Source organism: Schistocerca serialis, chromosome 9, assembly GCF_023864345.2.
Source record: "Schistocerca serialis cubense isolate TAMUIC-IGC-003099 chromosome 9, iqSchSeri2.2, whole genome shotgun sequence".
NCBI lineage: Eukaryota > Metazoa > Arthropoda > Insecta > Orthoptera > Acrididae > Schistocerca > Schistocerca serialis.
The window spans coordinates 117,577,291-117,602,463 of NC_064646.1; the positions used below are offsets into that span (position 1 = coordinate 117,577,291).

General features: G+C 45.0%; 1 non-coding gene across 1 annotated transcript; it reads left to right on the forward strand.

Annotated features, from left to right (window-relative positions):
* The first annotated feature begins 24,099 nt into the window (after window positions 1-24,099).
* Trnat-ugu (transfer RNA threonine (anticodon UGU)) lies at window positions 24,100-24,174 on the forward strand. Its single transcript has one exon. It is a non-coding gene; the product is annotated as a tRNA-Thr (tRNA).
* The last annotated feature ends 999 nt before the right edge of the window (window positions 24,175-25,173 follow it).

A 25,173-nucleotide genomic window follows, 5' to 3' on the forward strand; every position in this document is an offset into this window, starting at 1 on the left:
ATCGATGTCGGTCGGTGAGGTCTGGCAAATATTCGGCGTTCCAAAACACCCCAAAGATGTTCTATAGGATTCAGGTTAGAACTCTGTGCAGACTAGTTCATTACAGGGAAGTTATTGCTGGGTAACCACTCCGCCACAGGCTGTGCATTATGAACGTGTGCTCGATCGGGTTGAAAGATGCAGTCGCCATCCCCGAATTGCTCTTCAACAGTGGGAAGCAAGAAGGTGCTTAAAACATCAATGTAGGCTTTTGCTGTGATAGTGCTACGCAAAACAACAAGGGGTGCAAGCCCCCTCCATGAAAAACGCGACCACACCATAACACCACCGCCTCCGAATTTTACTGTTGGCGCTACACACGCTGACAGATGACGTTCACCGGGCATTCGCCATACAACATACCCTGCCAACGGATCGCCACATTGTGTACCGTGATTTGTCACTCCACACAACGTTTATCCACTGTTCAATCGTCCAATGTTCATGCTCCATACACCAGCCGACGCGTCGTTTGGCATTTACCGGCGTTGCTTATGGGCAACCGCTCGACCATGAAATCCATGTTTTCTCACCTTCCGCCTAACTGTCATAGTACTTCCAGTGGATCCTGATGCAGTTTGGAATTCCTGTGTGATGCTCTGGATAGATGTCTGCCTATTACACATTACAACTGCCGGCGGTCTCTGTCAGTCAACAGACGAGGTCGGCCTGTACGTTTTTGTGCTGTACGTGTCCCTTCATGTTTCCACTTCACTGTCACATAGGAAACAGTGGTCCTACGGACATTTAGGTGTGTGTAAATCTCGCGTACAGACATATCACACAAGTGACACCCAATCACCTGACCTCGTTCGAAGTCCGTGAATTCCGCGGAGCGCCCCATTCTGGTCTCTCACGATGTCTAATGGCTACTGAGCTCGCTGATATGGAGTACCTGACAGTAGGTGGCAGCACAATGCACCTAATATGAAAAACGTATGTTTTTGGGGGTGTCCGGATACTTTTGATCACATAGTGTATGTGCCAGTAAACAAGATTTAATGGATGGACTGCATGTTCGACAATTACAGAAAATTAGAGATAAATTAATGATGTCAGCGTAACTTAATAGTGACTTCTCTTAAGTATATATATGTGTGTGTGTAATAATCGAACAATTGACTTTTTGTTAAGCACCAAGTTTGCTGCAAAATATGTTAGTGTGACTTGAGTATTGGTATGTTGCATTGTATTTTTCTTATGTTACGAGTAAGACTGTCCATGGCACCAATTTAGTTTCAACAAGAATTCATGCTTTAATTACAGTACTGCAAGTAGTAATTATCTCTCATTACGTAAATTACAAGTCAGTTCATACTCTGTGTGTTAGATGTTGGGGTGCCTCCCAGCACGGTTATTCCAAAATCAACCAACAGACCTAACACACATTCTCTACTCACAACACAGTTCTCATTACTTCACGGTTTAACGTCCGTAAGGAGATGGCTTGGCAGCAGAGACCGAAGTTATTGAAACTGCACTGCTAGGATCGTAACAGGTCAGTACAGCGCATGCGGAAGTGAAACAGAGTTCCTTAGGAAACGTAAGCGCAATCTCTGGAGGAAATGCGAAGTTATTATAGCGGAAACCTGATGGGTAATGTTAGATACGGAGACTGTACAGCAATTCTGCTAGACCAATGTATTTCTACCGTTGTGATGCAAAAAATAAGAGAAATGAGGACACATACCTAAGGATGTAGATAATTGTTTGTTCTTCACTCAATGCGCGACCAGAATGAGATGGAAAATCGCTAACATTAACACAAAATACCGTCTGCCATGTTCTCTTGAGAGTCTTGAAGATCAAATATGTGGATGGTGGAGCAACACACCGGAGAAAACGTTGAACATAATGAGCAGCTCATATCACTCGTGAGTAGGGAAATCAGTGAAGAGCTATGATTTAAGAGCTGGAGCCCGCAGCGCTAAGGAGCATAATGTTTTAATTGATCCTACTGAATACGAACCTTGGTCATAATTAGCTCATGGATTGAGGATGGAAATATGTCCGTCGAACAAATAACATGGCCAGGATAACAATGTGGTTATACAGGACATTTTTGAAATGAGCTGGACAAAATATTAGACGTACAAATATCACATAGTGCGCTTAACGAAACGTAGATATGCTGTAATTTTCACTACAGGGTTAATAGTCGCAACTGTGGTGCATCATGAGATACAAATTTTCGTCCGATTGAAAATGTGCGGAGACTCGAAGTCGAGGTCCTTTGCAGGTACAGCAAATGGCAGCCCTCGGTTTATTGGTAGGAAACGAACGAAATCTCCAAACGCATTTACGACCCACACTGGAAAATCAGCTGTCATATCAACAGAGAACATAGAGTGTATACAAAGAAGGGCGTAGCGAATTATCGCAGACTAATTTGAGTAGCTGAGGTCCATAAATGCTCTGAAAAATCTTAACTGATAGGGATTCGAAGAAATGCGCCGTGTATTTTGCGAAAATCTGGTTGCAAAATTCCAGCGCGGCCAACTACCAATACTTTTCAGTCCCTGTTTATATACCAATGAAGATGAAAATTATAACATAACAGCTCGCACATAGGCGTACGCGCAAATGTTGCTCCCACGCTCCAACCGTGAATGTCGCTCTAGTGTGCCCGTACAATCCTCCACACACATTCCATATTTCCCTTCCTTCCACCTTCTCTCCGTCCCACCAGAGACGTGCAGAGAATCTCAGATCACAGGTCGCAGCCGCTCGTTGACGCCTAGTTAATATCTTAAAGAACAGATTATTTTCGTTTGTTTTAAATGAAACTTTCACATTCGCATTTGATCTTGTAGTGACACTCATTTGCGACACGCTTGATTAAAAAGTCTTTGTGCTTTAATAATAAACTAAAAAGAGTTGCGAAAGGACACTGTACCACCCATGAATAGAGAAATTAACATGAAGTTCCACTACCAGAAAAAATACATACATACATACAAAGAAGTTTACTTTGTGGATAAATGTCAATAGTAGACGAGCTGGGAACATATTGAAACCAAAACTATAAAATGGAAGAAAATGAAGCTTCGTAATGCGAAGCGAACGGGCAAAATTTTCCTATTCTTCAGAATATCGCCCGAATAATATTGTGTGTGCAACTGGTTTAATTTTCATTTCAAGTTCGTCACTTTTACACCTGGACAAAGTTATGCTCTTCTCTATGTTCACAGTAATTCTGATATCAGACACAAATGCGTGGAAAAATACACCATAACTACTTGTCCATATTAATTTACGTTTACCATAGTTTCTGCTTGTTAAAAAGTTTTCGTTAATTGCAGGTATTTCTTTTGTATGTTTGATTTACCTACATTGTTGTTTAATATTAATTTTAGTTTACTGAGGCGAAATAAAACTGTATATATTTCGGAATTATTATTGAATGACAGCGGCTATATTGGCAGTTTTATTTTGTTATGACCAGACATAACTACAATTGTGAGCTATAACTGTGGTTTCTCTGATTTCTTGGGAGATTGCTCATCTGAACTGCAACAAATGAAGTATCGCTTCACTTTATTACCTGAATGATAAAAAGAAGTACTTAACTTGACACAATCCCCGGCCACAGGATTTCTTGATATTACATTACTGTGATTGACTGTTAAAGCATCACTTTATGCGTACAACTACAACTCTTCTCTTGAAATACCATGTTCATTATTTATAGAAGTACATTTTCATCTGAGACTTGAATAACTCTTTAGTGTTAGTTAAGGATCGAGCATACTGAGCCAGTCTTGTAGCAGGGTAACCACCGACATGCTATTCCTGCATAGGCTGGCAATGTTGAGTTGTGTGGCCTATTGTGGGGTATCGGTCTGTGATGAAGTGGAAGGGGTGATCCTCTTGGTGATGCGGAGGGAATTACTCTCACAGTAGGTCCCACCAAGCACCTAGTCGGTTGGTGATGACGCCGATGGCCCAAACTTTTGACAAGCCAGTTGTGGGAGAGGCTCAACTTTTCGTGAAAACCACCTGCAGTCAAGTGCAGCCTGTCCCGCAGCGTTGAGGGCCCGCATCCTCATAGAGATGAAATGTTGTGTGGAGTTGGGGAAGGTGCATAGCATCCATTGAAGGGGATGCCATAACAAAGGGCGTGGGGAGCGTTGACTCAGGGGTGGAGCAGGGGATAGAGAATATGGAGGCAGTTATATCCCAGATCTCCTGGACATGCAGGAGCCAGGTGAGGCACTGGTCGAGCACCCTTTGGTAAGTTGCAGTCTGCGTCCATGGGATGGGACCTCACATGATGGTGACCCATGGGAGAGCCAGTGGGACCTTTCGTCACATAATGACGAGCGCCTGGCTATTCCCAGGACTGAACTTTAACAGCCATTTGGTGGTCCAGGTGCCCAAAGTACTGCAGCATAGCTGGATGTGCCAGCCCATGCTGTCGAATTTCATATTGCGGGTGAACAATGCTGTGTCGTTGGCATAGCCAACTCTAGGTGTGCTGCCCATGATGTGTTGGTAGTGTTCACAGAGTACAACAAGAAGCCAAGTACTGACCCCTTTCACACCCCTGCATGTATTGGCCTCACAGTGCCTTATTTAGGCCATACATGGAAGGTCCCACTGGAAAGGTATGACTCTGGGAGAACCATATCTGACGTTAGAACCCTGTGGCCAAAGAGCTTCTACATGAAGTCAAGGTCCTAGACATGTTCAGGAGCACTGTCCCAAGGTATTCCCGCGTCTCCAGTTCCCTCGTGTCAGGTTCAACAAAGTGTAGCAATTGGTGACAGGAGGCGAGCCACTTCTGAAGCCAAACTACTTGTCAGGAAGGAGGCATTCCTCGTCGACATGTGCCTGTAGGCACTACAAGTAGAGCCCCTCAAAGATGTCGGAGAGGTGGAAGAGGAGACTGATGGGATGGTAGTTTAATGCCAGCTGGAGATCCTTTTTGGCAATTCATCCTTTTATGTATTTCCATGTGGAAGGGTAGGTTCCAGAACGAAGAATATGGTTAAAGATGTTGGCCAGATGCCGATGGACCCCCAGCCACAGGTTCTTAAGGAGAACATTAGTGATACCATCACTGCCCCTGCCCATCCAGTGCTGAGGGATCAAAGCTGCACTGCAGCTTCCTCATCAAAAATGGAAAGGATGACATCATCCTCATCCCAGACAGTCCGCCATAGAGAGCCATCCTCTGATGTGGTTGTCATAGACAACAATCGATACTGAGGTAAAATTGACCTCAAAAGCATCAGCCAGTACACTGGCCTTCACATCTGGGTCACAGACGACTTGAATCACAGACGACTTCCTGGTCACCCTGCAGTGGAAGAACATGCTGCCAGCACCGCAGGAGGCTGCAGACTATTCGCCAGGTACAGTCATTCTCAGGATCAAGTGGTACAAGTGGCTCTGAGACTATGGGACTTAACATCTGAGGTCATCAGTCCCCTAGACTTAGAACTACTTAAACCTAACTAACCTAAGGACATCACACACATCCATGCCCGAGGCAGGATTCGAACCTGCGACCATAGCAGCAGCGCGGTTCCGGACAGAAGCGCCTAGAACCGCTCGGCCACAACGGCTGGCCATTCTCAGGATCAAGAGTGGAGGTCAGGTCCACCTAGTCCCTGTTGTAATGCTCCTCTACAGCGGCCTTGATTTCCTTGAGCATCCTGTTGAGCTGGTTGTTGATGGCCAGTTCTTGAGTGGGCTGTCACTCTTGGAAAGCCAGTTTTTCTCCTGGATTACCGCCATTAGAGGAGGAAGGAGGTGGCAGGAGCAGTTCCATGGCCATTGCAGGCGACGTAGTGGCAGCAGCTGTTGCTCAATCATCTCCCACCATGTGTTTCTCAATCAGTGACCAGGCCGACAACTTCTGCTCGATAGTGCTCGTCGTCCAGTCTCCAGAAGGATGTGCACCCAGAGGTATAGCAGCACTGACCACATCCACATCCAAGATCACTGGGAGGTGGCTGTTGGATGTGGAAGTCACCAGAGAGACAGATGTGTGCTGCCCAATGCCCTTGAGAATGGCGACATCGAACATGTCAGCCAGGCCCCTGGACGGGTAGACAGTGGGGTCAAAATGCCCAAAATGATTCTTCTGTGTTTCATGGAGGAGGCGATGCCCACTGGTGTTGGTGAGGCGAGAAATCCGCTGTATGCTCTTCACATTGAACTCACCTGCAATGAAAAGCTACCCCCCTATAGTCACCCGTGTCTCGAAGTCAACCTCCTGGAGCAGTCCTCTGGGTGGTTGGTAAGCTGCAATGAAGGTGATCTTACTGACCAACATGTTCACCAACACGCCTGTCACTTCTAGAAGGTCCATCTGCAGCAAATTTATCTGGTAGTGATGCAGCAATTTCCTAACATAGATGGCCATCTGCTGTTAGAAGTCAGCCTGTCTGTATGGTAACAGCTGTAGTTGACATGCTGGCGACTCGTGGCTTGAGATGCATTTTGCAGACAAGGCAGATACCAATCGCCTCATTGTGAAGAAACTGGCTCAACTCAACCTGTTGTGACTGGAGACTGTTGCCACAAAGATGCATGCAGTAAGGCCACGAATACCGTCATTATCCATTGTCTTACTCTATGGCAGCAACAGTGGCCTGGAGGGCAAACAGGACAGTAGGGACCACCAACATGAGTTGGCTCAGGAGAGAACTGAGTGAATGCAGCAGGGACTACAGCTCCATTGTGTCGATGCTTGGGGTCAGGACATTAGTGGCAATTGGTGACTGTGAGGCTGAGAGGGAGGGCTGCACTTGGGCAGGAGGTGCCGGCTGGTGAGAGGAACACCCAGTATGCTGCTGAGCTGTGGTGGTGGGTGGATGATCCAGAAGGTGCCGAAGCCCATGAGGAGTGTTCCTGGAGGCAGCTGGTGGAGTGGACTGGCTGACAGGTACCTCTGCTGACGTAGCGACCAGCAGTGGTTGCATCAGTACTGATGCAGGGGCCCTAGGCACTGGCTGGGATCTGGGATTGGGGGGGGGGGGGATGGGAGCAATGCATGCATCCTAGCAATGTCAGTAAAACTAATAATGGGCTGTACCTTCCACACTGTCCTGCCGCCACAGTGGTGACGTTTGAAGGTTGTGCAGCTATGATAACTGGACAAATGCTGCTCACTGCAATTGCAACACTGTATTGGATCGTCCCTCTTCTTTGTGCACTCGCAACTTTGATGTGACCTGGTGCACTTAGTACAATGGGTGAGCATCATACAGTATTGTGCCATGTGGTCTAGGCCCTGGCAGCAGAAGTGCTGAGTCCACCTGCCCTTGGCTCAGAGTGATCCAAACTCTACTGCAATGTCAGTAATCTTGATAACCCTGAGTCAGTGTTTTCTGCTAGGACAGTGGCATGTTCCTGTGTGTCCTGGGTTACTGCATGATTTCGTTGGCCCAGACAGGTCCGGGGGCTTCTTGGGTGGGAGGCGGCAGAAGACCGTCTTCAGCACACAGAGAGACTCGGTGCTGTGCGTGATGCAGTGGGACCCCTTGGTGCAGATGTGCGTCATGAGCTTGGTGTGGTCGTCAGTGGTCGCCAGGTAGACCTTATAAAGGTTATCACCGGCAGAATGGATGGGTGTAATGTTCACCACCCTCTGGATCATTAACTGGAAATCTGTATAGACTTTCCACTATTAAATGATGATTGGAGGACGGGGTGGAGATTTCCTTTCCACAAGCGTCGTGTCCGCATCCCCTGCAGCCAATTCGGACATCTTCTTGAAACGGTTGCCTGTCTGGGTCAGTAGCGGTTGCACTTGCTCCAGCACTTGGGCCCAGGTAGTGTGTTTCCACTTTAGGACGACAAAAATGTCTGTAACCTGTTGTGTAACCTGTTGTGTAGGAGGAGCAGTGGCACCCTTCTGAGCCTTCTTCTTCGACTGCTGTGTGGCAGAGGTGGACGGAGACGAGAAGTCATCCTTGTCTGTCACTGCAGGTCACTTATGCGAGGCGTGTGAAACTTCCATACGGTCGTCTTCATGGGACGCGCCTGTTGAGACAGTACCCACGAGGAGCGCCAGATTGGCGTCAGCCAGGTCCATGGCATCATGCTTCGGCATGACTGGCTGGGCAGCAGCTGGCAATGCTGTGACCTCTACTGGAATCATGGCTGGTGGATCTGATTGCAGCAGGACAGTGACTTCTTTATGGTTAGCCACCACTGGCGGAGTGTGCCTGGACAGAGCAGTGACGGCTGGAGTGGCAACTACTGGTTGAGTCTTCCCTGGCAGTACTGTGGTGTCTTGCGTCGCCATGATTGGCAGTGCCACTCCAGGGAGTGCAGCGGCCTCTTGGAAAGTCACTCCTGAGGGTGCAGCAGGACGCTACCTACTCTGCGCAGGGAGTAATTTGCGCTCACCGTGCCCTCGGTGGTACAGTCAACCATCCGTAACAAGGTTGTGCATGACCGAAATATTCTCAGTCCTAACACCGGAAGAGTGCGGGCATCGACGCGAGCGGGACAAATCAATCCCGTCGTCCCAGTCGTGCCCAGTGGTCGATTGCCGGTTCGTTGTAAGTGGAGGCCAGATGGGGTCGCCGATGACACAAGCGCCATAAGAAGGTGGTCCGCCTCACCGATTGCTACAGCACAGTACTTCTTCATCGACACCTAACTCAGTAATGGGGTCAGAGCGCTCCCATGCTCAGCTTTATATTGACCTCCATGCGAGGCCGCTACTGTGCAGAGAGAGAGGGCATGTATTTTCCAGAGTCTGCCATTCATCGTTGTGGATTACAGTGAGACATCAGTAATGTCCGTGGTATCGATGGCGTTGCCGCCTTTGCTACAGCACCGCAATCTCTGGGCAACACCACATATTTCAACCTCGGATCATCCAAATTTAGAGTTCGTATTTAAGAAACTAGCTGAACGTGAACAGGTGACATGTATGACCGAGCGAGGTGGCGCAGTGGTTAGCACACTGGACTTGCATTCGGGAGGATGACGGTTCAATCCCGCATTCTGCCATCCTGATTTAGGTTTTCCGTGATTTCCCTGAATCGCTTCAGCCAAATACCAGGATGGTTCCTTTGAAAGGGCACAGCCGACTTCCTTCCACATCCTTGCCTAATCCGATGGGACTGATGACCTCGCTGTTTGGTCCCCGTCCCCAAATCAAACAACCAACCAATTAACACGCTTGCCATATAGCAGGCGAACGGGGTACCTACTTACTGCTGTCGCACACACCTCCCGCCCTCCCTTTCCAAAAACGCTCCACGACATTTTGAGAATGTCGTCGAGTCTGCCGTCACGTTTTACATATTGTTCTAGACAGCCTAGAAGGTTTTCAGTGAGTTAAAGCCCAAGAAGTTTACGAACCAGTTGAGGTGTGTCCTTTGTATTGAATGTTCCTCACGCAAAGTAGTCACCCTTTTAGTTCCTTTGCGATAATAGTCGTCACAAAGACAAGGTTAGTAATGTGTTTCTTTGGGTAGCCATGCTTAGCAGTAGCTGTTATATATTAATTGTTGTTTTTTATCTTAACCGTACTGCTACACCACACGCTTTCCGCTTTTACTCAGAAAGCGTTATCGGCGGTGCTTCTGTAAAGACAAAGGAAAGCCATAAAGTTTTAATTAGCAACTCAAATGACTGAAGTTACGTAATTAATTTATTTTTCTTGTTTACGGGCATATGTCTGCAGTACTCGTACGTGATGAAATCTTCGCGCTACGCTACCGTAGCTAGCCTGTGGCGGAGTCAAAACAAATTTTCACAGGTTCAAAATGGCTCTGAGCACTATGGGACTTAACTTCTGAGGTCATCAGTCCCCTAGAACTTAGAACTACTTACACCTAACTAACCTAAGGACATCACACACATCCATGTCCGAGCCAGGATTCGAACCTGCGACCGTAGCGTTCGCGCGGTTCCAAACTGTAGCGCCTAGAACCGCTCGGCCACCCCGGCCGGCAAATTTTCACAGGCAATTGATACAGACCGTTTTCTGCATCTGAAGGGAAACAACTCAGCAGTAATCGATGCGTATTCGTGTAAGTGTATTTTGCACAGACCCTTAGAGTGTGCTCAAACTAGTATGAATGAAGAAGAACGAAATGGAAACTATTTCTCTGTGCAGAACCGTGAATCGTAAGACAAAAGGAGGGCCTGCCGTTCTGAGACCAACGTATCACAATCAAGGTGACTACGGGAAAACTGGAAATCAGTCATTGCCCACCTTTCTACATCTTGCACGACATTTTAAACGTGACGAAGGTAGCTGGCTGCTGGGTTCCACGTCTGAAGTAGCCCGCCGAACAGGGACGAAGCGCCAGCGGAAATGTTGCAGCTGTGTCAGGCCAGTCTGGATGACTTGTTTAGTGGCCTAAACACTGTGGCCAAATTATGGGTGTTTCACTATGATGTCGAGACTAACTGGGCAAAGAAAGCAACGGAAACATGTGGATTCACTACCGCTGAAGGCCCAACTATCATTGGGCACATAGTGTTAGTGTGGTGTCTCCTGCGGCTGACAAGCTTTTTTTCGATGTTGTTATTTATAACGAAGTTAATACTCTCCATCGTCAAAATATCCACGGGTGTACTGCCGGTCTACAGTGTCCCAGCGGGCACAATATTTCGGCGATCATACATGTTGCCATCATCAGGTGAACTGACGGACTGAGCTCCTGTCAACGTGCCGGCACGGAGATCCGTACGCTATGGCTGCTCAGGGGGAACTGGGTTCGGTCGCGGCGGCGGCCTATTTAAATACCCTCCGCCCGCGGCGCACTCCCTCCGTCGTCCGCGCCCCGCGCCACGGTCGCGCGGTGGAACAGATTGCGACGGCGTCTGAGATGACGTCGGTGTGATGGCTCTGTCCGCCGTGGTCGTCACAACTATACGTTTTCTCGATTTGCTCTTGATTAACCCAATCGCTGGTTGCCAAGCCTTGCTAAGATTATAGCCACAGTCACGGTTTATGAGGTCGTCATTGGTGCGAATTTCGCTGGTCTCTCTAACAAGGCTGTCCTAGTATCTCGACGTCTGTACCAGAATCCTCGTGCGTTCATACTCCATAGCGTAATTTTCCGACAAACAATGTTCAGCGACCGCCGACTTGCTCGGATACATCACTCGAGTGTGCCTCTGGTGTTCACGGCATCGATCCTCGACGGTACGCATCGTCTGACCAATATCCGACTTGCCACTTTGACACGGAATCTGGTACACGCCGGCCTTCCTCAGACCGAGGTCATCTTTGGCGCTCCCCACCAGTGCACGAGTTTTATTCGGAGGAGAAAACACAGTTCCAACCCGGTGTTTCTTCAAAATGCGGGCGATTTTCTCCGAGAGTGCGGCTGTATATGGAATAAACGCAGTGCCTACCTCCTCCCTCGTGATTTCATCCATCTCCACAGGATGTGCTGTAGTGGTTGGGCGGAGAGAGATCTGTATTTGCACGCAGACAGCTGCCACCACCCTTCACAGAGGAATGGGGTACTTAAAACTCTAGTACATAGGGCGCGCACTATCTCTGATGCAGAGTGTCTACCCCAGGAATTGGAACATCAGAGCACTGTATTCCGAAAAAATGGGTACTCAGAGTGGCAGATTCAACGTCCTCTCCGCCCAACCACTACAGCACAACCTGTGGAGTTGGATGATATCACGAGGGAGGAATTGGAGGAAAACAGGCGAGAAGGAGCTGTGGAGTACGGAGCTCTTCCTGACGATTCGCGTACTCTCAGTAGTTTAATATAGGCTTGAAAAATAAAAAATGGTGCTTTCAAGCCCGAATTCCCTGCTCGTTAAGTATGGAAATTTTTTTCTTTTATCCAAAGCATCCATAAAGGTTACTTATGTCGATGTAGATACGTGACATTTTACAAAACAAATAAAACACACATCATTATGTGTTTACAACGCTAGATAAAGGTAGTTTACATGTCAGGAACCAAATGGTTTTTCGTAAAAGCTGTGAATAAATGAATAATCGGAGATTAACTCAATTTACTGGAGGAAGCTGCTACTGTGAAAAAATTTCGTCAATGCATTTAAGAAATTGTTTCGAGGACGGCTCCAAATTATAGAAATAATTTATCTAGTCATCTTCAGATTTTATATTAAGCGTCTTGCATTCGTTTTCTAGACTATTATAGAATTTCTTTAGCTCTTCTTTCAGGTTCATTTCATGCCTTTCTATTATTCTGTGGACTGTTCGAGATCTATGCTAATGTTGTTTATAGATGTGAACAGTTTCATCGATATGGACGACGGTAGAAGATTTACCGTGACATACTAGTGAGATATTTCGTAGCATTTACGTATCCATAGAAAACATACCCATCTTCAAACATGTAGCGCTTCGATTTATATGTTACTTTTAAGTCATAGCTAATTAGTTAACTTCTATCTATTGTGTCTGCAACTTTTTCTCACTACTCAATTACATTTAAAAATTATTTTGTACCTTTGTTTGTATACCACACTGCTTATGCTTGTGTGACTCCTGTGACTGATTTGGACACCTTGGTGGCAAAAGGGACCAATTTCAGTTCACCATTAATGTAAAAGCATCTTATGATGAGATTATGTCCTCGAAGCTTGTGATACCAATCCAAAAGGTTGAAATGAAATTTGGATTGCTGCAGTAAAAACAGCTTCATTCAATATATAAGGAAAGTTCCGCAACGCACAGTCTGCATGCCTTCCGAAGCACTATACAAGTGGTAATTCTGAAACAGTCCCAGTAGCTTTTCGTTTATACTTGGTGGCCGGTAAAGAGAGCAAAATGATCATCGTGTGGTGACAGCGTTGGCAGCTTTGTGAAAGTATAAGTTTGCTCCAAGTACCAGGCGGCTGTGCAAAGTAAAGTGGCCTTACGCTGTTCATTTGACACAGTTACTGAAAAGGGGAATTTTGGTCTGAAGACGGTCGAACTGAATCTGGTCATGAATTATAAGTGAAAATCGACTTGGACGTTTCAGAATTAGTTTCTGATCATCAGTCACTGAGGTTCCATGAACGCTGTTTTCTGTGTTATTGTCTTGACAAGTGATCCATTTCAGTTGAAAGCTGTGTGATGTATTTCTGTACCTAACGGCGAAGCCATCCATCTTTCTGTAACAGGAGCCGTATTACAACAGAACAAAAAGGAATCTTTAGTAGAACGTATTATTTGGCGATTTTCACCAGCTGTGAGCTGACAAGAAGTAAGTATTCGCACATGGCAGCAAGACGACGGCATTTGCGTCGTTTCAGTGTATGACACGCACTCGACGCGTCTCGGGGCACTGTGTCAGGGGGGAGCAAGCTGACTTAAGGTCAGAGGTAAACAGGCTGCTCACGCTTGCGTCATTCGTTCTCCACCGGGGAGACTCCAGATATACGTATATAGCAGAAATCTGATACATCTCTCCTGTACGTCCATGCCTGGAAAATGCGTAAGAGGTTGAAGCGATAGAAGTCATCAACTTACAACGGTTGCGACCGTTAATGGACAGGCCGAGGCCGTACTACACACAAATAAATTTTAAACGAACGTGAAACGTTCTAATAAATGACCCGATGAACAATTATTAAATGTTGCCAGAACACAACTGTGAACGAAAAATAATCATAAAGCTTTAATTATCAGTTGGAAAATAATATAATTATGTAATTAATTATTTCTTTGTGTTTGGAAACATGTCTACAGTCTTGGCAGGCGTCGAAGTACCCAGTACTGTAGCACGCCACTAGAGACTCTTGTTGGTACAGTAGAGTATCGTTTAGTAATTACAGTTGCGGCAACGAAAACTTATGGTTCGGTAGTTTTGCTACAGTGCGTAAATGACGTAACAAATAATACGATTAACGGTAGTACTATTAATATTGGTAAGGAAAGAAACATAAACAAATGTGTGAGAGAAACTGGAAGCCGACGACTCCTCTTTGTTTTTTGTTTATTTGTTTTGCACACTCCTGGAACTGCACATAATTATTGTTGTTATTTTGTATTTAATAGCCAGCCGCTGTGGCCGAGCGATTCTAGGCGCTTCAGTCTGGAACCGCGCGACCGCTACGGTCGCAGGATCGAATCCTGCCTTGGGCATGGATGTGTGTGATGTCCTTACGTTGGTTAGGTTAGTTCTAGGGGACTGATGTCCTCAGATGTTAAGTCCCTTAGTGTTCAGAGCCATTTGAACCTTTTTTTTGTATTTAATAGAACCTCCTTCTTCATGACCAAAGGCAAGTTTGTTGTTATTATTGATAAGTGCGAAAGCTGTTTATGAATAACAGAAAGAGGTTTAATGTAAGTTCGACGAAGTATTGTTTTCCTTTTTCTGTAGGATTTTTTTTGTTTGTTTTTTGAGGATATTACGTTTTCCCGGGCTATCTGATCAATCCAATCTGTATTTTTTTTAGTACAATATCCCTCTGTTTCACATCACAAATGAGCAACTTTCGAGTAGAAACTGATTTAAACATTGGCGGTTTCAATTTTGCTAAGAAGCACTATTTATTTTTAGGGAACAGACGAGAGAATAATTATGTAAAACAAATATTTTTTTCCGCAGGTTGCGCGATCTTTCATACGTTGTCTCTCAGTTTCTGGACGGTTCATCGCTTCTGGTATGTACGGGAAAATTAGTAAGACACCAATAACATACCAAACAAAGCGATCGAACTACGGTAACGCCCGATAGGTATGCTGCAGACTTAACGTACAAGGAATGAGGTTACGAACTTAACCGACCAAAGCTATTAGCAAAACGACTGTAGTCTACGGTTACCTGTGATAGTCTACGGTAGTCTAAGCTAGTTCTACAACTCTAGACTTTCTGCGTTTGAAGGGAACAACGCCGCAGAAATCCACGTTGACATGGTGAATGTGTACAGCTAAAAGGCTTCATGATACGACACAATGATTAGGTGGCGCAGATGGTTCTAGTGTGGCCAAACAGGTCTGAATTAGGAAAGGGCAGACCATCTCTCTGTGAAGGATGGGAAGTGGTAAGAGAAGTAGAGGCCCTGCTGATCGAAGACAGCCGCATCGCATTGGAGGCGTTAGTGGAATAAAGTTAAGATCAGTCATGGATCTGGTTCAATTCGTTGCACGACATTTTGAACACGACGTACGTCGCCGACCTCTAGTCCCTATAACCGCTCACAACTGCTGAAAACGCAAGCCGAGCCGAGGAGCAGTGGAAATGTTGCAGCCGTGGTGGGACAATGGAGATCACTTCGTTAGCTGCTTGACAACGGTAGGTGGGTGTTGGATGTGTCGACGCGACTCTGAGGCAAAGGAACAAAGCAAGCACTGGAGATACAGCGATTCACCATCGCCAAAAAAGGCGAAGACCCAACCATCATGTGCAAGGTGATGCTTATTATTTTTTGGGACAACTATTGTGTGGGCAGACAATCACAGAAGCATACTATGTATTCATAAATTGTAGTACATGGGGGGAAAGGAATGGAAAAGGAGCTAATGATATCAGCTGCATCGTGTCTCCATGCGGAATCAGCGGCGGCCAGTGAAAATGCATGCCGGACCAGGACTCGAACCCGAGGTTTTCTGCTTACTGGGCAGTTGCGTTAACCTCAGCACCACGCGGACACAGTATTGCTTGCTAATGCGCGGATTATCTCGATACGCTCCCCGGCTGACCCACACTACCGCATAGTGCTACCTATCCCCATCCATGTCCTCCACGCTCGCTAATTTTCCATTCCCGCTGGAGGTTGAACTTAAATGTGCTTCTGCATCGAGGGCTGTGAATTGATTGTGCATACGAATCGGTTAAATGAATGGGTGGTGCCCGCTCTTTCGGACATGACTGCTACTCAGGACACATCTACATGTGTCGTTTCTTTGGCCCCTAACATTTTGTCTCACTCCATATTCTTCTAACGTTGAATCCACTGACTTCTTCCTCTTTCCTCAAATGAAGAAACGCAGACCCTTCCAGATGACGACGAGGTGATTTTCGAGATGGAACTTTTCCTGAATAATCAAAAAGAACTCTTCTGCTGTAGTGTCCAGCGGTCAGCAGGAAAGAACTAACAAACAAGTTTGAACACACTTTATTATAACTTGAAACGTCCCCTTTGAAAAATTAATGAATTACTGTGCTGATAAACATCTACGTTATTTGATTTTCAAACAGCTGAGCAAAACTGAACGTACTCAGACATTTCTCTCTTTACTTATTCTGATCAACACTAAACTGACACACAATATTTGTAGCGCAACGCAATCTGACTTTCAAAAATCCCTACAAAAGAATGACCCTGACTAAAAATAACCTATACCTTTCATGAATCACTTACCTCACAAAAATCTTCGTTACTCGAACTACTGCAATACAGCGAGCGCCAATACTGCCAGCTAAATAACAGATTCTAACTACTGAAGGCACTAACTACTGATAGGCATAGTTAGCAAATGAAAGATTTTGATAGAGAAAAAACAATGTATTTACCTTAACAGTGTTCAAAAATCATAATATACATATATATCAGTTCATGACATCCAGTCTTACAAATTTACTCTTTCTGGCGGACACACGTCCAGATCGTCCGCTGTTCAAATTCTGCCATCTCTCTCCCGACATCCACCACTGCTGGCGGCTCACCTCCAACTGCGCAACGCTACGCACTGTTCCCATCCAACTGCCCAACACTACAATAGCAAATATTCCAACAATGCCAACCAGCCACAGACTTCACACAGCACAGTCAGCGATTTTCATATAGAGCGCTACGTGGCGTTACCAACATAAAAACGTAAACAGCCTACTTACAAACTAAAACGACTTCTTGGCGTGCATTAATTTCCCAACGCAAGAACAACAAGAAGCACAACAATTCTTGCTGTGGCAAAAACCAGATAAGAGTACAAGACAATGAAGAAAAATAATAATCAAAATAGTACTCTACACAGTTACAAAGATACAACGTTCTACTGAATTTTTCGGCGAATGTCTACTATGCTAGAGCGGGCGTAGGTATTGGCCAGAGCTGTCCTAACTGTACGTACACATTGCCGTTCTGTCTCTGCTGGCATGTTTATAACGCCGATCCGGCGGAGTGCTACACGTTGTCACATTAGTTATAATTTTGGATCTCTGTCATAAGGTTTCTCACGAAGTAGTTCCGTGTTTATGCGGAAAGTCTGATGTTGTTTACACCCACTGGCGGTGTTTGGATCTGAGCTGTTGAAGGGAGGTCGGCAGCCCACCTTGCTTGGCTGTTGTACGGGCCCTCTAACTGATCAAGGGCCGCTACGACATCTACAATGAAGCTCACCTTCGTTAGGGAGATGTGAAAGGACTTACTATTCATGGCACAAAAATGACACACTTACATGGGCTGGACAAAAATATGTAAACACTAAAAACACATAGCCACGCCTAATACAGTACAGGAAAACCGTTGGCATTCAAAACAGCTTCCATTCGTCTCGGAATGGATGAATACTAGTCATGTATGCATTTCAAGGGAATCTTATACCTTATTTCCGCAAAATAGTGGCAAGTTCAGGTAAAGATGATGGAGGATCAAGCAACCTCCTCTTTAAAGTAGACCACAAAGACTCAATAATAGTGAGATCAGGTGACTGTAGCCGAGAGGGTAGATGCTACAATTCATCATAGAGCTCAAGAAACTAGTCCTGGACTACGCGAGCTGTGTGAACAGGGCCCCTGTCTTCTTCGAACTCAGCAGCACTCTCTCCCTGCACATCTCGCAGTGGTCTGTGCTGCAAATGTGGATCTTTAGACTTTTGAGAGGTGGTCACATCAATGTGACTCCACGATTTAAATACAGTGAAACAATTGTCAAATACAATATTAATAATTAGCTGTTTCCAATGTGTTATGAATTAAAAGTAGTAAAACATCTTTGATGTAAACTGTTAGCTACTGAGTTACATTACGTAGCTGTTATTTGTCTTCCATTCATTGATTATTTTCTCCATGAGCACACTGATACGCACATTGGACACAAAAATTGTCACTCCCACTACTATGTCCAACTTTGGTAATGGCTCTAATTTGGTAAAGAAGAGTATCCATAAGCTCCCTCACGTATGCTACATCTAGATAATGTCCCTCATTGATAATAAAATCCCGTAGAGCGTGCAGAATGCAAGGATATTGACTTCTATGTTTCACTCTCTATCCGAAATAGCACCAGACATTTTCTATGAGATTCAAGTCGGATAATTTAGCGGGCAATCGAGGCGCGCTGAGTGGCATTAGTATTCGTTTGACCAGAAAGCAAATAGCCAATGCAGATGTCAGCTTGGAAGAAAAGAGTATCACGAAGACGTAGAAGAAAGGCCGACAGCGAGTCAGCCAGAATGCTGAAATTAATATCCTGGTTCGTGTTCCTAATAACCTGCATGAGTAAGCCCAATACCCAAAACATTACAGAACCATCTCTGGGCCAAATCAAAAGAATGCAGAAACTTGTACTTAGTAATTCAACCTACGCTGCCCGGGAACATTATTCTGACTGAGGAAAAATCACCTATGGGGTTCCCCAAGGATCAGTCTGAGATCAACTATTGTTCCTTACATATTTAAACTGTCTATCGTCTAATATACATGCAGAATTAGTTCTTTTTGCAGATGAAATTAGTATTGTAATCAATCCAGGTATACATACAGAAACAAAAGTAACAGTAAACAATGTTCCTAAAAGTATCATGGACTGGTTTTCAGTGAGTGATCTCAGCTTATATTTTAAAACGACAAAACATAATTAGTTTTGCACAGATGGTGTAACACGTGGTGAGCAAATAATAAATAGGGTGGAAACCCAAAATTCTTAAATGTTCATACTGGTGAGAATGTAAGCTGGATAAAGCACATTTTGAAACTCGTAAAACAACTATTTCAGCCACATTTGCACTTAAAATCATTGCAAATCTGGGAGAGAGACAAATCAGTAAGTTGATACATATTTGATATATTTTCATTCAACAATGTCATATGGAATAATGTTCTCAGGTAACTCCTTTTTAAAAAAGAAAGTCTTAGTTAATCAAACACGTGCGGTAAGAGTAATATATGCTAATGTGTGGCGCACACCGTCGATTATCTTGTAGGCATCTGTTAAGCGCATTGGTCATTCTGACTACTGCTTCACACACCGAGCGAGGTGGCGCAGTGGTTAGCACACTGGACTCGCATTCGGGAGGACGATGGTTCAATCCCGCGTCCGGCCATCCTGATTTAGGTTTTCCGTGATTTCCCTAAATCGCTCCAGGCAAATGCCGGGATGGCTCCTTTCAAAGGAAACGGCCGACATCCTTCCCTAATCCGATGAGACCGATGACCTTGCTGTCCCATGCGGTTCTAGGCGCTTCAGTCTGGAACCGCGTGACCGCTACGATCGCAGGTTCGAATCCTGCCTCGGGCATGGATGTGTGTGATGTCTTTACCATTTGAACCTTGCTGTCTGGTCTCCCCCCCCCCCCCCCCCCCCCGAAAACAACCAACCAACGAACTGCTTCACAGTATACTGATTCCATCATGAAGTTTATTATAAGTAATCTCTGCAGTTCAAAAGGAACAGTTACGTATGAAATTACAGTACAAGAAGGAAACAATGACATTAATTACTCAACATTAAGGTTGTCTTTATGACAAAAAGAAGTGTACAGTGCTGCAACAAAAATGTTTGATAACTTACCGAGTGATACAAAATATGTGACAGACAGCAAAGTAAAATTTGAAAACTAACTAAAAAAGTTTCTCCTTCACAACTCATTCTATTCTGCAGAAAAATTTCTGTTGCTGTAATGTGTAAAAGGTGGTGGGTAGGAATTACTAATTCACATCTGTTGATTTAAATGAAGAAAACAGAAGAAAGAAAATTTTCGTAAATGTTCAATATGCAGTCGTATTTAAAAATTAATTTGTGATGTGTATGTTAAATGACTCGTTCCACATCATTCCGGTTTATCACGCAAATGATCCACGGAACATGAAATTAACTAACTGACATAACTAACTGACAACCTAAATCCATTGTGGTTTGAACGCTTTATTGGGGTGCCAGCGCACTCGACGCCTTGCCTTACTTGAAGAGAGGCAATATCGTGCTTAGTTGGACCACTCAACCCGCTTCCGGTCAGATACAGTTTGCATCGCTGTGAGCCTTGGCTTTTTCTGATACACCCGACTCCAAATGTCCATTGCTTACCCCCCTTCGCAATGTTTACTCAGGAACTGGTTGTATCCATCGGCGACATCGAGTCATATCAGATTTCCAACTGTTAGTTATTGAAATCTCTCCGCTCCCTGTCGGTTAGAATCTTTTTACCATCATGATTCTTACTCGACGTTACATCTCCGAGAGTGGTACACCATTCCTTGTAGATAAGTTGGGCAGTCCGCCTTGACACACCAACAGTCGGTCAACTTCATTCATTGTGCGGTCATGAGCACGTTCAAACACCACAGCAGAATTCTGCCTCATCTCTACTTCGCTGATTCCATACAGCCGACTAGCATATTCACACCACATCATTACCATGACTAGCGTCGGCGCTGGAAGACCACAAGACAGTCTAGTACCAGTTCTACACAAATACAGCGGTCCAAAGCAATCAGTGTGTTCTTTTAGCTGGATAAATAGCATTCTGTCTGTTGTGTTCACTTCCACAAGAACAAAAGATGTTTGTATGCTACAGGAGTACTCCTTTCCTAGAATCAACCAATGACGACACTCTCCAGGAAGAATGAAGGAACGTTGCTGATAGTATATGGCAAATCATTGTTGCATATTGAATATGTTAATTATTCAGTTACGTATTAATTTCTTTTCCGTTGAATGTTCGCCATTCAGTGTAACTTATTCTTTCCATATGAAAAATATTCAGTGAGGGAGTCACATAGTTGAACGATTCTAAAGACGATCGTGCCTTGGTCGACAATATCGTACGGGTCTAACACTTTTTGCTAGTGTAGGAAGATGTAGTTTACCTGTTCACTTTCGCCTGCTCTTTTCAGGGTATCATTTGTTGCCACGGACTTTCATTCCTGAGCCCGTTCTGGTTCCCCACCCATAAACTCTTCTTTCCGCCTCTACTCCTCGTCTCCACTTCCCACACTTCTCGCTTCCCCCAACTGCTATACCTCTGCCCACCCGCCATCTCTCACCCACCACCCCCACCCGCCACCCCCCGGTTCGCATCTTTCCGCCTCTACTCACACCAGTTCGATCAACAGCCTAATCGCCGTCCATATTACAGTCTAACGTTGTAACGTGATTGCCACTCTTGCTGCATGAACGGGTAGCGCTAATCCCGCTGCTTCTGAAGCAGTCTGTCCGTTGAGATTGACCCTTCGGAACTGTGTTTGGATATACAATATCTGATCAAGCGTATCTGTATACCTGTTTGTGGATATTAATGCTTGGTGTATCCAATGTTCCCCTACAAGACGGGTTAAACTCTGCTGGCGGCGCTTTCCGTTTATCCTCGAGATACGAAACCAAAGACGGTAATGACGTTGGACGCTGGGATGTGGAGCGAAGTCGACGTTCTAACTAATCCCACTGTGATTCTGGACAGGTCAGATAATTCCAGGAACGCTGTTTCCACAGACCATTACCTGGCAGACGCTGCTCTATAACTAGGTGCATTGTCATACTTATGCAGCCATTGTAACCGAACTGTTCCGTTACTGTACGGACTACGCAATTCTGTGGAGTGTGTTTATATCTTTTCGCATTTAGCATCTTCCTAAGCGCAATAAGGGGACCACTTCGTAACTACGAAGAAACATCTCCGTAGGTCACTGTTGGCACTACACATTATGGCAGGTAACATTCTCCTGTTATCCACCAGAACCAAACTCTTCCATAGGATTACCAAAGGATCTAGCCTGATTAATGAATCCAAACGACTCGTTTCTAATCATCAAAAAAGTGGTTCAAATGGCTCTGAGCACTATGGAACTCAACTGCTGAGGTCATTAGTCCCCTAGAACTTAGAACTAGTTAAACCTAACTAACCTAAGGACATCACACACATCCATTCCCGAGGCAGGATTCGAACCTGCGACCGTAGCGGTCTCGCGGTTCCAGACTGCAGCTCCAGAACCGTGCAGCCACTTCGGCCGGCCTTCTAATCATCCACTGTGCAGTGGGGTTGCTCTTAGTACGCCACCCTAAGCATCTCTTAGCGCTGACTATAGGAAAGTGTGTCTTATAATGAGCTGTTCGACCATTCTTTTTAACTCCTCACGCACAGTTACTGTGCTAGGCTGATTGCTGGTAGCCCCGCGCAACTCATGAGTGACCTTCCGCGACGCTCGGCGGTCCCTGTCCGTTAGCACAGCACACCACGACTGTCTGGCCTTGGTTTAACTGCGGTCGTGCCTTCGCGTTTCCAGTTCACAGACACAGCACCAGCAGTGCCAAGCTATACTCGGGTTGAAGTGTCTTTGATAGAGTGTGCCTGGAAATCTTTTTTCTGCTACAACATCATGATATATAACTGTTTATACTTATTCATCAGTATGAAGTGTAGTTTCTGTAAGATTTGGAGTAAATTATGTCATTATTGCCAGCGTTGGAAACGCTGACGGTATAATCAACACCCTAACCTGTCGACAGGCGTTGATATACATTCAGTCCTGTAAGAGTTCGAGCAATGCGGGACTCGGTAAGATCGTCTGCCGAGAGTAATGAGTGTAATGGACAGAGGCACTACAAATGTACTGCGTGGACATTAAGTTGGGAATGTGGTTCTCATGGGGAGCGTACAACGGATAAATACAGGGTTATTACAAATGATTGAAGCGATTTCATAGCTCAACAATAACTTTATTATTTGAGATATTTTCACACATACAAAAACTCAAAAAGCATTTTTAGGCATTCACAAATGTTCGATATATGCCCCTTTAGTGATTCGGCAGACATCAAGCCGATAATCAAGTTCCTCCCACACTCGGCGCAGCATGTCCCCATCAATGAGTTCGAAAGCATCGTTGATGCGAGCTCGCAGTTCTGGCACGTTTCTTGGTAGAGGAGGTTTAAACACTGAATCTTTCACATAACCCCACAGAAAGAAATCGCATGGGGTTAAGTCAGGAGAGCGTGGAGGCCATGACATGAATTGCTGATGATGATCTCCACCACGACCGATCCATCGGTTTTCCAATCTCCTGTTTAAGAAATGCCGAACATCATGACGTAAGTGCGGTGGAGCACCATCCTGTTGAAAGATGAAGTCGGCGCTGTCGGTCTCCAGTTGTCGCATGAGCCAATTTTCCAGCATGTTCAGATACACGTGTCCTGTAACGTTTTTTTCGCAGAAGAAAAAGGGGCCGTAAACTTTAAACCGTGAGATTGCACAAAACACGTTAAGTCTTGGAGAATTGCGAATTCTCTACCGCCCAGATTCGCACATTGTGTCTGTTCACTTCACCATTAAGAAAAAATGTTGCTTCATCACTGAAAACAAGTTTCGCACTGAACGCATCCTCTTCCATGAGCTGTTGCAACCGCGCCGAAAATTCAAAGCGTTTGACTTTGTCATCGGGTGTCAGGGCTTGTAGCAATTGTAAACGGTAAGGCTTCTGCTTTAGACTTTTCCGTAATATTTTCCAAACCGTCGGCTGTGGTACGTTTAGCTCCCTGCTTGCTTTATTCGTCGACTTCCGCGGGCTACGCGTGAAACTTGCCCGCACGCGTTCAACCGTTTCTTCGCTCACTGCAGGCCGACCCGTTGATTTCCCCTTACAGAGGCATCCAGAAGCTTTAAACTGCGCATACCATCGCCGAATGGAGTTAGCAGTTGGTGGAGCTTTGTTGAACTTCGTCCTGAAGTGTCGTTGCACTGTTATGACTGACTGATGTGAGTGCATTTCAGGCACGACATACGCTTTCTCGGCTCCTGTCGCCATTTTGTCTCACTGCGCTCTCTAGCGCTGTGGCGGCAGAAACCTGAAGTGCGGCTTCAGCCGAACAAAACTTTATGAGTTTTTCTACGTATCTGTAGTGTGTCGTGACCATATGTCAATGAATGGAGCTAAAGTGAATTTATGAAATCGCTTCAATCATTTGTAATAGCCCTGTACATGCAGTCGTACTATCCTCTGTGCCCTCGGTGGCTCAGATGGATAGAGCAACTGCCCTGTAAGCAGGAGATCCCGGGTTCGAGTCCCGGTTGGGACATACATTTTCAACTGTCCCCATTAATGTATACCAACGCCTGTCAACAGGTTAGCGTCTTGATTTAATTATCGTTTCATTCTGACTCTGATGATGTAAAAACGGAATCGCAGCATCATTTAAAGCTACGTATCTGTTATGAACGTAGGCCACGTAGAAACTCAACTCATGTACTGTTGCTGTTATTCCGTTAAGATTGTTTTGCAGCATACTAAAAGGTTTTGAGTACCAAATCTAGACATAATGATACAGCAAAGCGTTCAACGAATGTCACGTGATTACAAAAAAAGGAAAAAATATGAAATAACCATTTCCACGACTAGGTATTAACAAATTTTTCTCTAGTTGATAGCTACAATTTTATGAGAACCGTTTGTAGTGACGGATTTTGTCATCGGAAGCAGAAAAACTTGACGTGTACATGTTTATCCTCTATCTCGAGGTAGAATACATTTGATGGCTATTGATTTTCGAAGACTCAGTAATGAGACAAAATGATATGTTTCTTCTTTTTAAGGGGTGGGGAGGGGGTGGGGGGGAGATGCGGGGGGAAGAGGTGGAAAACTAGAAGCGTTCAGAATGACTATTTGTTTGCGTCAATTACCACTGTCTTGCCTGCTTGGCATTATCACCATCAGATGACAATTGTCTTCTACGGCAGAATTAAAATAATACCCTAGGATGTGTCGCTGTAATGTTTGGATGGCCCTGAATGCATGGCACCCCTCGTCCCTTACCTACATGGATGTATATTACTACTGTTCCGTATGTCATTTCATCGAAGTGCCGTGTAGTTTACAATGTCACAGCAGATCTCAAACATTTTGAACTGCAACATGAAATTAATATCCTAGCATTGTGTTACAATAATGTTTCACTGAATTTGATATCAGACGAGTATTTGAAGTGAAAATATCTTTGTGTACTTTGCTAATCTTCGTGAACATAAAGTTATAAGTTAGGTATTTTGTCTGTGTTTGTGTGTGTGTGTGTGTGTGTGTG